The sequence below is a fragment of the Pelodiscus sinensis genome, chromosome 14 (genome assembly GCF_052426305.1).
Source record: "Pelodiscus sinensis isolate ZL-2025 chromosome 14, ASM5242630v1, whole genome shotgun sequence".
Classification (NCBI taxonomy): Eukaryota; Metazoa; Chordata; order Testudines; family Trionychidae; genus Pelodiscus; species Pelodiscus sinensis.
In genome coordinates this window covers 5,218,554-5,231,894 of record NC_143065.1, presented here as the reverse complement: position 1 = coordinate 5,231,894, position 13,341 = coordinate 5,218,554, and the positions used below count along the sequence as shown (strand labels likewise).

General features: G+C 46.5%; 1 protein-coding gene across 7 annotated transcripts in view; it reads right to left on the bottom strand.

The window, feature by feature from the left end:
• TLN2 (talin 2) overlaps nucleotides 1-6,843 on the bottom strand; it is a 372,445-nt gene extending 365,602 nt beyond the window's left edge. For 4 of the 7 annotated variants that reach the window (XM_025186799.3, XM_075897671.2, XM_075897672.2 and 1 more), the window contains exon 1: nucleotides 6,656-6,805. The gene's annotated coding sequence lies outside the window, so the exon portion shown is untranslated. Of the gene's footprint in view, nucleotides 1-6,655 lie in introns of all 7 variants that reach the window. The other 3 variants (XM_006127334.5, XM_075897670.2, XM_006127336.4) reach the window with 2 other exon arrangements.
• Between the last annotated feature and the right edge of the window lie 6,498 nt (nucleotides 6,844-13,341).

The window sequence follows — 13,341 nt, the reverse complement described above, 5'->3', positions numbered from 1 at the left end:
GAGCCTTTCCTTGAACAGTTCAATTCTCCCTTGCAAACTCTTAGGTTACAATGTATCTCTCACACAATCCTGGCTGACTGGGAAGTATTTTATTCCAAAAACTACAAGAGTACCACACGTGAGATCTGTAACTTAAATTGCTATTCTTTCTTCTGCTTCTTGATTTCATATAAAAACCACCTGCCTTTGAGTCTGAGGTTACAATAATGCAACACATGTAAGAGATCTTCCAGCATTTCATGTATTATTCCTACAAGTCTTACTTGTCTTATCTTTTCCCTCACCAATTATAATGTGTCAAGCTTTATTTTTGCCCTTTTCCTCACCCTAGTTCTGATGCACTCATTTCTCACTCTACTGCTACCAAGCTAAGCCAACTATTCCTATAACTAAGCAGACTATTTATTAGGCTAGTTAGTAGCAGGTAGAATGGAATTGCAAGTAGCTAGTCCTGCCATAAATAACCTTAGACTAACTAAAGAATGTGTGTGTATAAATAAAAATATAAAGGTTTGATGTAGGCAATTTTCAAGTACATGTTGAACCTCCCTAGTCCAGAACTTTCAGGTCTAGAAACATCTGTCATCCAGAATGATTTAGTTAGCCAGGTGTCCACTTTTCATGGGTGTGGCCAAGGTTCCTGCAGTCCCAAAACATTTGTTTGCAGCCATAAGTCCTAACTCTCAGTATTCTGGGCTGTTATTTAGCTCTACTTTACCCTTAAATGTTCCCCCATCCGCCCAGTAAGCAGTGGAAGTGTTGGTAATGCTGCTAGACAATATTGACCTCCCATGGTCCAGTAAATGTTCTTGTTCAGAAGCGGTAAGGTCCTGAGGCTACCGGACTAGAGAGGTTCAACCTGTAGAAGACTCAGTTAGGCCTTTTTACAGTGGGAGACAATTCTACCATGCAGGATGCTAATCCTATTACTTCAGTCCAGTTAACAAATCACTAACTGTTCATGGCAGACAGTTGGAACTAGTGCCTCCTCCACCACTGAGAAAAATATAAGTTAGCTTGCACTGGCCAAGAAGTTACCCAGTCATGCATTTCTTTAACTGTTCTTCATTATGAGTTAGAACACGAACATCTTTCTTCACTCTCTTTCCAAAGGCAACAAGTCATCATTTTGAAAGAAAGATCAAGTCTCAACCATACCAAAGCAATCAGACATTAAAGCACAACTTTGATTTTTTTGTTCTAAATTATGACACTTTTTTCCTCAGTGCACAAGTATTAAAAAAATTATCTTTCTGTACAAGAGAGTAGGAATGTCAACAGGTAGACAACCACACAGTTAACCGATAAGTCTGGGCTTACTATCTTGTTGACTACACACATTCCCCTCCCCCTTTCTGCTTCTGTATCTGAGGCAGCAATGGTGGCAGGGGGAGAGGGAGAGCCGGTGCCTGTGAGGAGCTGGCTTAAAACCCAGCTCCCCACGAGCACTTGATCCGCTTACCACTCTCCACTCTTGCACTGCTGCCTGATATAGCTGCACCCCGTTTCACTCTTCTGGTGTCCGAGTGCACCCACTTAGATGATAGACTTGTTACCTTCACCTACCCTGCAGTGAAGGCTCACAATTCCCCAGCGGGGGAGTGGGTGGGAGGAAGAAGCAGGCAGGAGCCAGTCCCCGGGGAGACATCTTAAAACATGCTATCTAACATCCCTACAAGGGAGATTGTAGGTAATTTAATTTCAAGTATGAATCTGACCTCAGCTTGGCAGAAATAGCGCTGTTGCCAAGTAAAAACAGACTTAAATGAGTAATTAGCACCACAGTTATTGCAAAGGTATTTCAAAACATTATATTGTACATTGACTATCATGCAGCAAATTTAGCCATTAAATTTTCTAATTTTATTAGGATGCTCTAGTAAAACTTTGAGAACTGAGGGGGTGGATCTCTGGAGACAGAAACCCAATTTATGGCTTTGGCTGGAAAACAATGAACATTTACCAGCTTCCCCTTGAGTACTCAGATTCGTTCAATAACAATTCTAAGATAAACATGTGAACAACAAACCCAGCAAAATGATTTCCTGACACCACCATGAAGCAAGATTCCCACTGTTGGCACAGCTTTAATGAATACTCTGAAATCTAAAAAATTCAATATTCATACTTCAGCTCCAAGTATTGTGGCCAACGTTCAAGGTCAATGTCATGGTTTCAGAGCTAGCTGCACTGCACCCCTTTTCACTTTTCTGGTGTCTGAGAGCACCCACTCAGATGATAGACTTGTTTCCTTCATCTACCCCGCAGTTAAGTCTCACAATTCCCCACATTTAATCTGGACCAAAGATCATTTTAACGAATGTACCAACCATGCTGACCCAGCAGATCTGACTAGGCTTAAGCTACCTGCAAGTCTTCTTTCAGGAGCTACGATGAGTCGTTTACTCAGTGACCAGACACCCTTTTTCACAAATAAATATTTAGTTTTATTTAATCTCGTCAATGGGAATAAAACATGAGAGAAAAAGAAATTGAAATTCAATAAAAACATCTATGCATATCAGTCTAACCTAAAGCTTAAGGTTTACATAGGCTTAGTTCATCCCAGACACTCAAACTATCTGGAGACTCTCTGCAGTGCGTACCTCCCTTCTACCATCCCCAAGTACTTTAAATACACTCCTAAATTCTTGGTTCCAGTGTTTCTTCATGTGGAGTCCCACTCCCACATTTACAAGCCAGAATATTGAAATCAGCAGTCAGAGGTAAATCTTCAAAAGTCAGTGATAACAATGCAGCTATCAGATGCTATTGTCCTCTTTCCTGCTATGCATAGGTAACTCTTGATAAATTAAACCCTTTGTATATCACAGCAAAAACAGTTTCAACATGTAATATGTATGATGTATTACAGGCAACTCCCATGTCCGTCATAACTACTCATCCACTCTGCTATTTTCTACGTTATCAGCATTCAACTGTCTGCAAATAGTAAGGAAAGATTCACTAGTAAATATGTAAACCAAAGCTCTGACAATTTAACCTGGTGCAATTCTTTGATGTTTTAAAGTTGATTTTGTGTTTTACACACACTTTCTTTTCTCTACATTTCCTAGCTATTGTTAAGTTGAACAGCACCAGCATCTGAAAGCCAGAAGCCTTTTCTAGCCAGTTACCTAGGCCAGTTTTGCAAATCCAAGATGCCAGAAAAACTGGATGTTTAACTGAAATTTCTGAGGCTGACCTATCACTAATTTGTGGGCATTTTAGATACTGCATTAAGACATTAGGCTGGAATAAAGGCTGACATTATAGGCTGGAATAAAGCACCAATAGCAGAATGCCTTGGAAACGAATGGAGTTGGATGCCTGCACTTTTGGCTAGCTCTAATGACTAATTCACCACTGACAGCTTCGGAAACTGCCCGTGCAAGGCCCTCACATTTGTACAGTAAAAAAACCAGACATATGTTCTACAAATGAAGTTTTGAAAGCCATGAACACTCTTGGTTCAATGTGTCAGGAACCCTCCAGAGTTGAAAAGCTTCCACAAGCAGAAATTTTAAGTCACCATAAAGCTTAAGCCGTTCCAGATATAGTACACAGTTTCAACAACAGCTAAAGACATCTTTCCAGGTACAAAAACCTTGAGATTGTATAGAATATGACTGAGCAATGTGCTGAAACAGCTATATTTTAACAGCAGGTGATTTTTATAATTTAAGAAGAGTTCAGCACTTTGATTAGCTGTCATCTAAAAAAGAAATCAAACTGCATAACTAATGATCTCAAAGTTGAACTAATTAATCCTTGACATCTTACAGTGATCACTCCAAAAGGGAAATTCATTTCCACCCCCCACCTCCATTGTCTTATGCTCCCCACTAGTTTAACTGGAAAAAATGTTTAGTCACTACTATGGTGTTATGGCAACATTTCAAATAGATTCAAGTTTGAGTGTACCACATTCCATTACTGATATCATATAACAGATGATGTTATATTAATAGTATGCAGGATCAGCTATTCAGCAATATGCCAACTTATACTACAGTTGATACTGTAAAGTCACTACGAAGTACTCTTGTAAGGTTCTGTATTTGCTGTTAAATTGGAGATGCAAAACTTGTAAACTGAGCTAGTCTGTTTCTGCCAACCCTGCAAACTCAGTCCAGGGAATAGAAATCAAACAGTATTCAATCTGGAACTGGTATCCATATACATTATAACCGGACAAATGCACAATTGTGGTGCTGATGCATAGGCAACAAGGGGACCCAACATAATCCTAAAGCTTTGCTACAACCAGTGAGTAAAAAAGACAAAAATATAGCACTGAGTTCATACAGGATGTAGATAACAGGAGCAATAATAATTACCCAACTATTTGGGGGGAGGGGTAAACAAACCAACTTAAATCTACACTTAACTTTAATTTGCTGGAGCTAAAAGTTAGACTCATTTATGCTAACTAACCAGCAGTTATTTGTTATTTCAAACAGACTCAACATATGGAAATGTTCCATATGCTAGATTTGTGTAGGATATTATGACTAGTGCTGTCAGATTTCATCAATATTGGCATGCAGAACACTGACATACAAATGAGACTAAATTAGCATACAGGAGATATGATGTTCCTTCACATCATACCTACAACCCACCTGAAGGTGTCATTCCCCCCACCAGAGGAAGGATTAGGAAAATTCCTACCACTACCACACTTTCCCTGCAGGTTTTCCTTCCCTGGACATGCAAAAGCTCCACACAGCATGAACTAATGCTTCTTAAACAACAAATAGACTAGTAGCACTTTAAAGACTAACAACAGGTGTAGATGGTATCATGAGCTTTCCTGGGCACAAACCATTTCTTCAGATGACATGTTTGTTAGAAGTATACTTTCAAACTTAAAGTACAGTCTCTGCCTCAAAACTAACACGGATGAAACCTGGCTCCCAAATTAACTTTGACAAAGTACATTTTATAAGACTTGGGAAGGAAGTGAGCAATTGTTTAATCCGTTGGATTTGTTTTTAAAAATCAAGGAATTTGTTATTTAAAGCATCCATTTAGTGCTTAAGTGAAAGAGACTAGAAACAAGTGATGGTAACTCATCTACCAGCTCGAGTTAATGAAGAGGAAAAAACGCCCTGCAAATGAGATAATGTTGAAATCCATCACCTGTGTTTATTGCTCACATTTTAAATATCCTTTTAAGCCAACTGCTTCCGCAGAGGTCGATGATCTGTCCCGAAGCTACCTACACCGTGCAATGGGCTTCCCGCACCGGCCACATAAAGGCAGGGCTATGCAGCCTGCAAACACGCATGTTTTAGGGCCATTTCAGAGGCAAGAGAGATGGGAACCCCGAGCCCGCCAAGGGGGTCAATGACCCCCGCCGAGCAACACCAGTACAAGCCGGACTCAGGCTGGGAGGCCAAGCTCTTCGCACCTGGTCCTGAAGATGCTCGCCCCCCGGGGCAGGGCAGCAGCCGTCCTGGGGCCCTGTGCAAAGCGCCGCTTGTCTTCCCGCACGCTGCTCGCCCATCCCCCGCCCTCCAGCCGCCTCCCACGCCCCCTTCCCTTGCATCTGCCCAGCCTGGCTGCCTTCCTGCCAGGGGGAAAGAGCCGGGCGAGCCCGAGCAAAGGGTCCAGCCCTCGCCCCGCGTTTCCTGCGCTCCGAGAGAAAAGCAGCGTCCTTGAAAGGTCGGCGGGGCACAGGGACGCGCTGCTCCCCCCGTGCAATCTCTCGCCCTCTCCGCGCATCGGGCAGCGCCCGCAGCAGCCACCGCCCGCCTCCCAGCGCTTTTTCCGCACACACGTACCGGCGGCCAGCAAGAGCGGTGACCCCCCTTCATCACCCCCCCACCCCCACACACACACACACACTTTGCTGCTGCCCAGTGCATGCAACGTGGGCTGGTCTCATACAATCTCAGCCACAAAATATGGCTCCCGCTTCCCCCGACTCCCAACCCCCCCGGAGGTAAAGGACGAGATGCAAAGGGGGATTCCTCCACAGCGAGCTCGGGCAGGAGGGGAACAGCCCATCAGCCCCTCCCGCGTTCCCCCGCTCTCCTCTGGTGCTGCTCCGCACCGCTTCTTTCGCGGGCGGCAGCCTGCTCCGGAGCGGGGGGTGTGGTGAGGCAGGGGAAGAGCCTTGCTCCGGCTGCAAACTGCTTTTATTACAGCTCCCTGGGCCGCCTCCGTTCTGCAGGCGAGCAGGGCAGGGTCCCGGCGTGGATTAGCGTGTGCTGGAATGAAGCGAGCTATCCACAAGCGTTAGCACGCTGCAGTCCCAGCAGCTGGGATCTAGGGAGCGGGGGCGGAGGGGGTCTGCCTCTTGCAAAAGCCCCGTCCCCGGGAAACAAATCGGGGCAAGAGCGGAGCCGCGTCAGCTTGGCCGCTTCGAGCCAGGATTCCCCGGTAGGATCCAGACAATGTCCCCGCTGCTTGCGGGGGTGAGTGCAATGCCATAGCTACATGCACAAGGCAGGTGGAGGGTCATTCCCCTGCAGATCCAGCGCTCCCATTGCACGGCCGGGCTGCGCACGGGCTTGCTGCCTTCCCACCGCTCAACCGGTGCACACGGGGACTAGTCCCTGGGGTTTTAAAAAAAAAAAAAGGCAACACGAGACAGTCCATGCAACGTGCAATAGCGAGCGGGGAAAGACTCCGCCGAGGCTCCTACCGGGACAGGCGTGACTGTTGCATTGCAAAGCGCCCAACCCCTGCAGGTCGCTTCCTTCCCCCCCTTCCTTGCCTGCCAGAGCCGCCGGCTCCAGCGCGCTGCTCCTCCGCCTCCTGCAGCGGCTGCTCGCTCCGGGCTCGCAGCCCCCTACCCAGCGAGAGCAGGAAACGCGTCATCACTCGGGGACTGGGCTGCCTTCCTCCTCCCTCCCCCCCCCCAGCTGGCAGCTTCCCTCCTCGGATCCCCCTCCCCAGCTGCAGCAGGGACCCCCCCCCCCCGGCGCAGCAGCAGCGTCTCCTGCACGAGGGGCTGGCCCGGGGATGCCCCCGGGTTCACTGCATGGAAGCAGCAAGGGGTCCCTGCTGCCCACACTGATTTGGGGGAGAGGGGCTGGAGACAGCATCAGAGACTCCCCCAGCCCACTGCGCCCAGCGGAGGGGAACGAAAGGGGATCTTGCTGCAGTAATGCAGGGACCCAGCTGGGTGATGGGAAGAGAGTCTCTATTGCAATCTGCAGTATGACCCTCTCTCCCGCCGCCAACAGGCTGTTCTCCAGGCAGGGCAGGGGGCTGGCAGTACAGCAAGGAGCTCTGGCCCCATGGAAGATGTCCCCCTCTTCGGTCACAGCTGCTAGAAGTCCTGAGAGAGTGTCCAAGAGGGCATGGTTTCCGTACCGTGATGTGGAAAGCAGAGGAGAACAAAGTATGCTTTCAGTGGGGGAATGGGGTTGTAGAGCAGTTGATTGATTTACTGTTAGAGAAAATGCAGTGTCCTCCAATTGCCCACACCTTTACTCAGTCTATACCACAAGCCTGCATCTAAACCCAGCTACTGAGTGCCTGACTTTTTCATCTGAGTTTTTTTCATCTGAGGAAGTGGGTCCGGCTCACGAAAGCTCATCATCGAATAAACCATCTTGTTAGTCTTTAAAGTGCTACATTGTCCTGCATTTGACTTTTTCACGCAGTGCATACTCTTTGGAAGTAAGGGCTAAAAGGCAAAGACTGAATTTCATACTTAGATACTACACGTTACAGCAGTAGCCAGCTAGAAGACCCAAGGTGGAGACTGAAGGAATTCTCAAAAATTGAGGCAATGTTTCTACAGAGCTGAATTAAATTAATTGGTCTCCTTAAGCTTCCTCCTCTCCCCTCGCACGGAGGCAACCATATTTTATTCTAACACCAACCCAGAAGGCTAAAGAGCAAGTGAATCTAAACTTGTATTTTGCAAGGAGACCCACATGGGCAGATCCTCTTCCACACAGAGCCTTGTTGACCTTCACCATACATTGGTACAATTTACATTTTGTTCCTCAAATGTGTAAAATGCTAACATAGGTACCCTCACATCTACCTTGCACATAGGCCCAGAAGTCCATGCCTAAGATGATGAATAAAGAGGAGGTGGCACCTAACAAAATTCTAAGCAATGGATTATTTCAATGTGACTAAAAATATCTACTCATTCAAGGCAAAACAGCAATTTATATGTAGTGACTTTAAGCTTTCAAAAGTAGCACTAGCGGGAAACTGCTGTTGCAACAATGGAAACTAAGGGCTTGTGCAGTGTTTACTGGCATAGTCCTATTAGCACAGAAAGTTGCACCAATATAAAGGTATTTTTATCAATATAATTATGCCCATAAAGGGATAGGAATAAGCTATACTGGTTTAATCCTCTTATTATGATAAAGCTATATTAACCATACAGTTCATATCACTAACTTTTTTAGTAAAAATAACCATGCCCATAATCAAAAACATTTTTCCAGTAAAAAATTATAGGGGCTGGAATGATCAGTCGTTCCTCAGCACTGCTTGTAAACAGAAGAAAGTGTTTCTCAGTTGCACCGTGATTCAGCCATTCTCCCAGTCAGCAGTAGTTTTGAGAAATCAGGTGAGCATAAACCACTGGGCCAACATGGACTGTAGAACTAGCAGGTCCTGAGACCTTGTCACGATTTCTACAGCAATTCATTCCCTGGTGAGCTTGTTGAAGATAGTCTTATTATATCCAATAGCACTTACCTTGTGTAAGGTGCCTAACGAAAGGCATCTAAGGATTAACAGCCATAAGAGTCATTCTGAGCTACTTAGGCCACTTGCAGTAGGGACAAAAAGCATCTTGCAAATCACACTAGAAGATGTGCTTAATTTGCTTTACTGCATTAGAATATTTTGTTTGGAAGTGTATTTGCTTAAGAGATTGCCATTGCACTTTTACTTGAGAGCAAATCAGAAGAGGTATTTGGCAGGTTTTACATTTCATGCTCTAGATATTACATATATGAAAATAGTCATAAGATTTTTTTTTAAGCAGCTGCAGAATTTGCTTCGCTTTTAGAACAAAAAGATCTTGCTACTATAAGCACAAGAAAAGATACAGTTCATTTAAAAGGAATTAAGTAGGAGGCCCCAGACTATTGGAAAAAGGCAAATGTAGTGCCCATCTTTTAAAAAGGGAAGAAGGATAATCCAGGGAACTAGAGACCGGTCAGATTCACTTCAGTACCTTAAAAATCATGGAGGGGATCCCCAAGGAATCCAGTTTGAAAGAAAGGAAAGTGATAAGAAATAGTTAGCATGAATTCACCAAGGGCAAGTCATGGGCAACCTGCTTGCCTTCTATGACTAGGTAACTGGCTCTATGGATGTGGGGAAGGCAGTGGATGCGAGTTACCTTGACTTTAGCAAAACTTTCAATACAAGCTCCCATAGTATTCTTACCAGCAAGTTAAGGAAGTATGAGTTGGATAAATGGACTGTAAGGTGGACAGAAAGTTGGATAGATTGTTGGGCTCAACAGGTAGTGATCAACAGCTCGATGTCTGGTTGGCAGTGGGTGTCAAGCAGATTGCTCCAGGGGTTGGTTCTAGGGCCCGTTTTGTTCAACATCTGTATTAATGACCTGGATGAGGGGATGGATTGCACCCTCAGCAAGTTCACGAATGACACTAAGCTGGGGGAGAGGTAGATACGTTGGAGGGCATGGATAGGGTCCAGAGTGACCTACAGAAATTGGAGGATTGGACTAAAAGAAATCTGATGAGGTTCAACAAGAACAAGTGTAGAGTCTGGCACTTGGGGCAGAAGAATCCCAAGCACTGTTGCAGGCTGGGGGCTGACTGGCTAAATAGCAGTTTAGCAGAAAAGGACCTGGGGATGAGAAGCTGGATATGCGTTAACAGTGTGCCCTTGTAGCCAAGAATGCTAATGACATATTAGGGTGCATTCGGAGGAGCGTTTCCAGCAGATCTAGAGAAGTGATTATTCCCCTTTATTCAGAACTGGTGAGGCTTCATCTGGAGTATTGTGTCCAGTTCTGGGCCTCCCCATTACAAAAAGGATGCGGATGCATTGGAGAAGGTCCAGCTGAGGGCAACAAAAATGATTAGGGGGCTGGAGCATATGACCTATGAGGAGAGGCTAAGGGATTTGGACTTATTTAGTCTTCAGAAGAGAAGAGTGAGGGGGGATTAGATAGCAGCCTTCAACTTCCTGAAGGGAGGTTCCAAAGAGGATGGAGAGAGGCTGTTCTCAGTAGTGACAGATGGCAGAACAAGGAGCAATGGTCTCAAATTACATGGGGGAGGTCTAGGTTGGATATTAGGAAAAGCTATTTCACTAGGAGGGCGATGAAGTACTGGAATGGGTCACCTAAAGAGGTGGTGGAATCTCCATTCCCAATAGGTTTTGAATCCCAGCTTGACAAAGCCCTGGCTGGGATGATTTAGTTGGGGTAGGTCCCGCTTTGAGCAAGGGTTGGACTCAATGACTTGGTGCAGTCTCTTCCAACCCTATGATTCTATGCTTCTGTGATTCTATGACTACAGTGAAAAGATAGCAGATTCAGTACATAATAGAAAGAAGTGCTTCCAGATGCTGTTTGACACATTCAAGGCTGTACACACCTAAATAAAATGATGGAATTCTGAGGCTTTGTTTACATCATTTCACAGCTCCCCGTATAGGAAGCACCTTGTGGCTTAGCCAGGGATAAATCAGGGCATGGCTATAGACGGACTGCATTTCACCTTCTCAACTATGAGAAAGGCCAATTGGGGCCATAAGCATCTGAGGATAATTTAGAGAGCCAGAGGATACTTTAAAGTATGCCAGGCCCAAAAGGCTAACTGCTACCAAAACAGGACATTGAAAAAGTGACAAAGTCAACTTCTGCCCCACCAACCTCCAAGGCCTGAGCCTGTCATTTAGGTCCAGAACATTAGAGCTATGTCTACACTGGCCATATCTTGTACAAGAACATATGCAAATGAGGCATGGCAATATGAGCTGCTATTTTTGCGGAAGGAGTAGTCTACACTCTCTTTGCACAAAAACCCCCTCTTGCACAAGAGCCATTTTCAGGCAGAACGGCTCTTGCACAAGAGGGGGTGTTTGCGCAAGAAGGAGCAGTGTAGACTGCTCCTTACATAAGAACATAAGAACGGCCATACTGGGTCAGACCAAAGGTCCATCTAGCCCAGTAGCCTGTCTGCCAACAGTGGCCAGCACCAGGTGCCCCAGAGAGGGTGGACCGAAGACAATAATCAAGCGATTTGTCTCCTGCCATCCTTCTCCAGCCTCTGACGAACAGAGGCCAGGGACACCATTTCTACCCCCTGGCTAATAGCCTTTTATGGACCTAACCTCCATGAAATTATCTAGCTTCTCTTTAAACTCTGTTATAGTCCTAGCCTTCACAGCCTCCTCTGGCAAGGAGTTCCACAGGTTGACTACACGCTGTGTGAAGAAGAACTATCTTTTATTCGTTTTAAACCTGCTACCCATTAATTTCATTGGGTGTCCTCTAGTTCTTCTATTATGGGAACTAATAAATAACTTTTCTTTATCGGCCCTCTCCACACCTAATTATTTTAGTTGCTCTTTTCTGAACCCTTTCCAAGGCCAAAATATCTTTTTTGAGGTGAGGAGACCACATCTGTACACAGTATTCAAGATGTGGGCGTACCATAGTTTTATACAGGGGCAGTAAGATATTCTGGGTCTTATTTTCTATCCCTTTCTTAATAATTCCTAGCATCCTATTTGCCTTTTTGACTGCCACTGCACACTGCGTGGAAGTTTTCAGAGAACTGTCCACGATAACTCCAAGATCCCTTTCCTGATTTGTCATAGCCAAATTAGCCCCCATCATACTGTACGTATAGTTGGGGTTATTTTTCCCGATGTGCATTACTTTACACTTATCCACATTAAATTTCATTTGCCATTTTGTTGCCCAGTCGCTCAGTTTGGTGAGATCTTCTTGGAGTCCCTCACAGTCTGATTCTGTCTTGACTATCCTAAACAGTTTGGTATCATCCGCAAACTTTACCACCTCACTGCTTACCTGTTTCCCCAGATCATTTATGAATAAGTTGAAAAGGACTGGTCCCAGGACTGACCCTTGGGGGACACCACTAGTTACCCCTCTCCAATCTGAAAATTTACCATTTATTCCTACCCTTTGTTTCCTGTCTTTTAACCAGTTCGCAATCCAAGAAAGGACCTTCCCTCTTATCCCATGGCCATGTAATTTACACAAGAGCCTTTGGTGAGGGACCTTGTCAAAGGCTTTCTGAAAATCCAAGTATACTATATCTACTGGATCCCCTTGTCCGCATGTTTGTTAACCCCTTCAAAGAACTAATAGATTAGTGTGGAGAGGCACAGTGCAGGCGCCGCCCGCCCTGAGGGCCACGCAGGGTCCTCCGCCCTCCCCTCCGATTTCCCTCACCCGAGGTCTCGTCCTCTTCGTGCTCCCCGATCACCCAAGAGCCCTGTCCCGAGTCTGACAGGGTCTGTCCACGCTCGGTCTACTGCGAGTGGCGTCCGCGTTGGCGCGAGGGGGTAGGGGGGCTCGGGCCCACCCTCACTCCAAGCCCCGACCCAGGGCCCTAAGGTCTGGGGGGATACGCCAATCCCTGCAGTCCTGGCTGGTGGGGGACGGACCCCCTAAACACAGCAACCCCCCGGGTTCCAGCACCCTGCCCTGGGTCGCTTCCTACCCCCCTCGCTGGGCCGCCGTGACGACTAGGTCTCGGGGGTCTACGCCGACGGAGTCCGAGGTGCCTCTGTTGGTGCTTCCTCCTTCCAGCTGCGTGTCTGCCTTCCCCCCTTGTCTCTGGCGGCAGCACTCCTTTTAAGCGTCCCGCCGCACTGACATCCTCCGTAGTGGGGCCAGCACGCCCCCTCTGCAGGGGCGGCTGGCCCGCCAGGGCACTGGCGCGGGTCGACGCCATGGGCAGTGTCAGTGCCCGGTGCTCTGGCACAGCTGGGGAAGCGGCGGTGGAGTCAGGCGCAGCTGATTGGGGCTGCCGCTCGGCCCTGTCCGCGGCAGAACAAGCCGGCGTGGGGCCGCCGCTTCTCCCCAGCAAGCCGGGGACGGCGCCCAGTGAGTGCGGGGCGCAGGGGCTGCCCCGTCACAATTACTAAGACATGATTTCCATTTACAGAAACCATGTTGACTTTTGTCCAACAAATTATGTTCTTCTACATGCCTCACAATTTTATTCTTTACTATTGTTTCGACTAATTTGCCTGGTACTGAAGTTAGACGTACCGGTCTGTAATTGCCAGGATCGCCTCTAGAGCCCTTTTTAAATATTGGTGTCACGTTGGCTACCTTCCAGTCATTAGGTACGGAAGCCGATTTAAAGGATAGGTTACAAACCACAGATA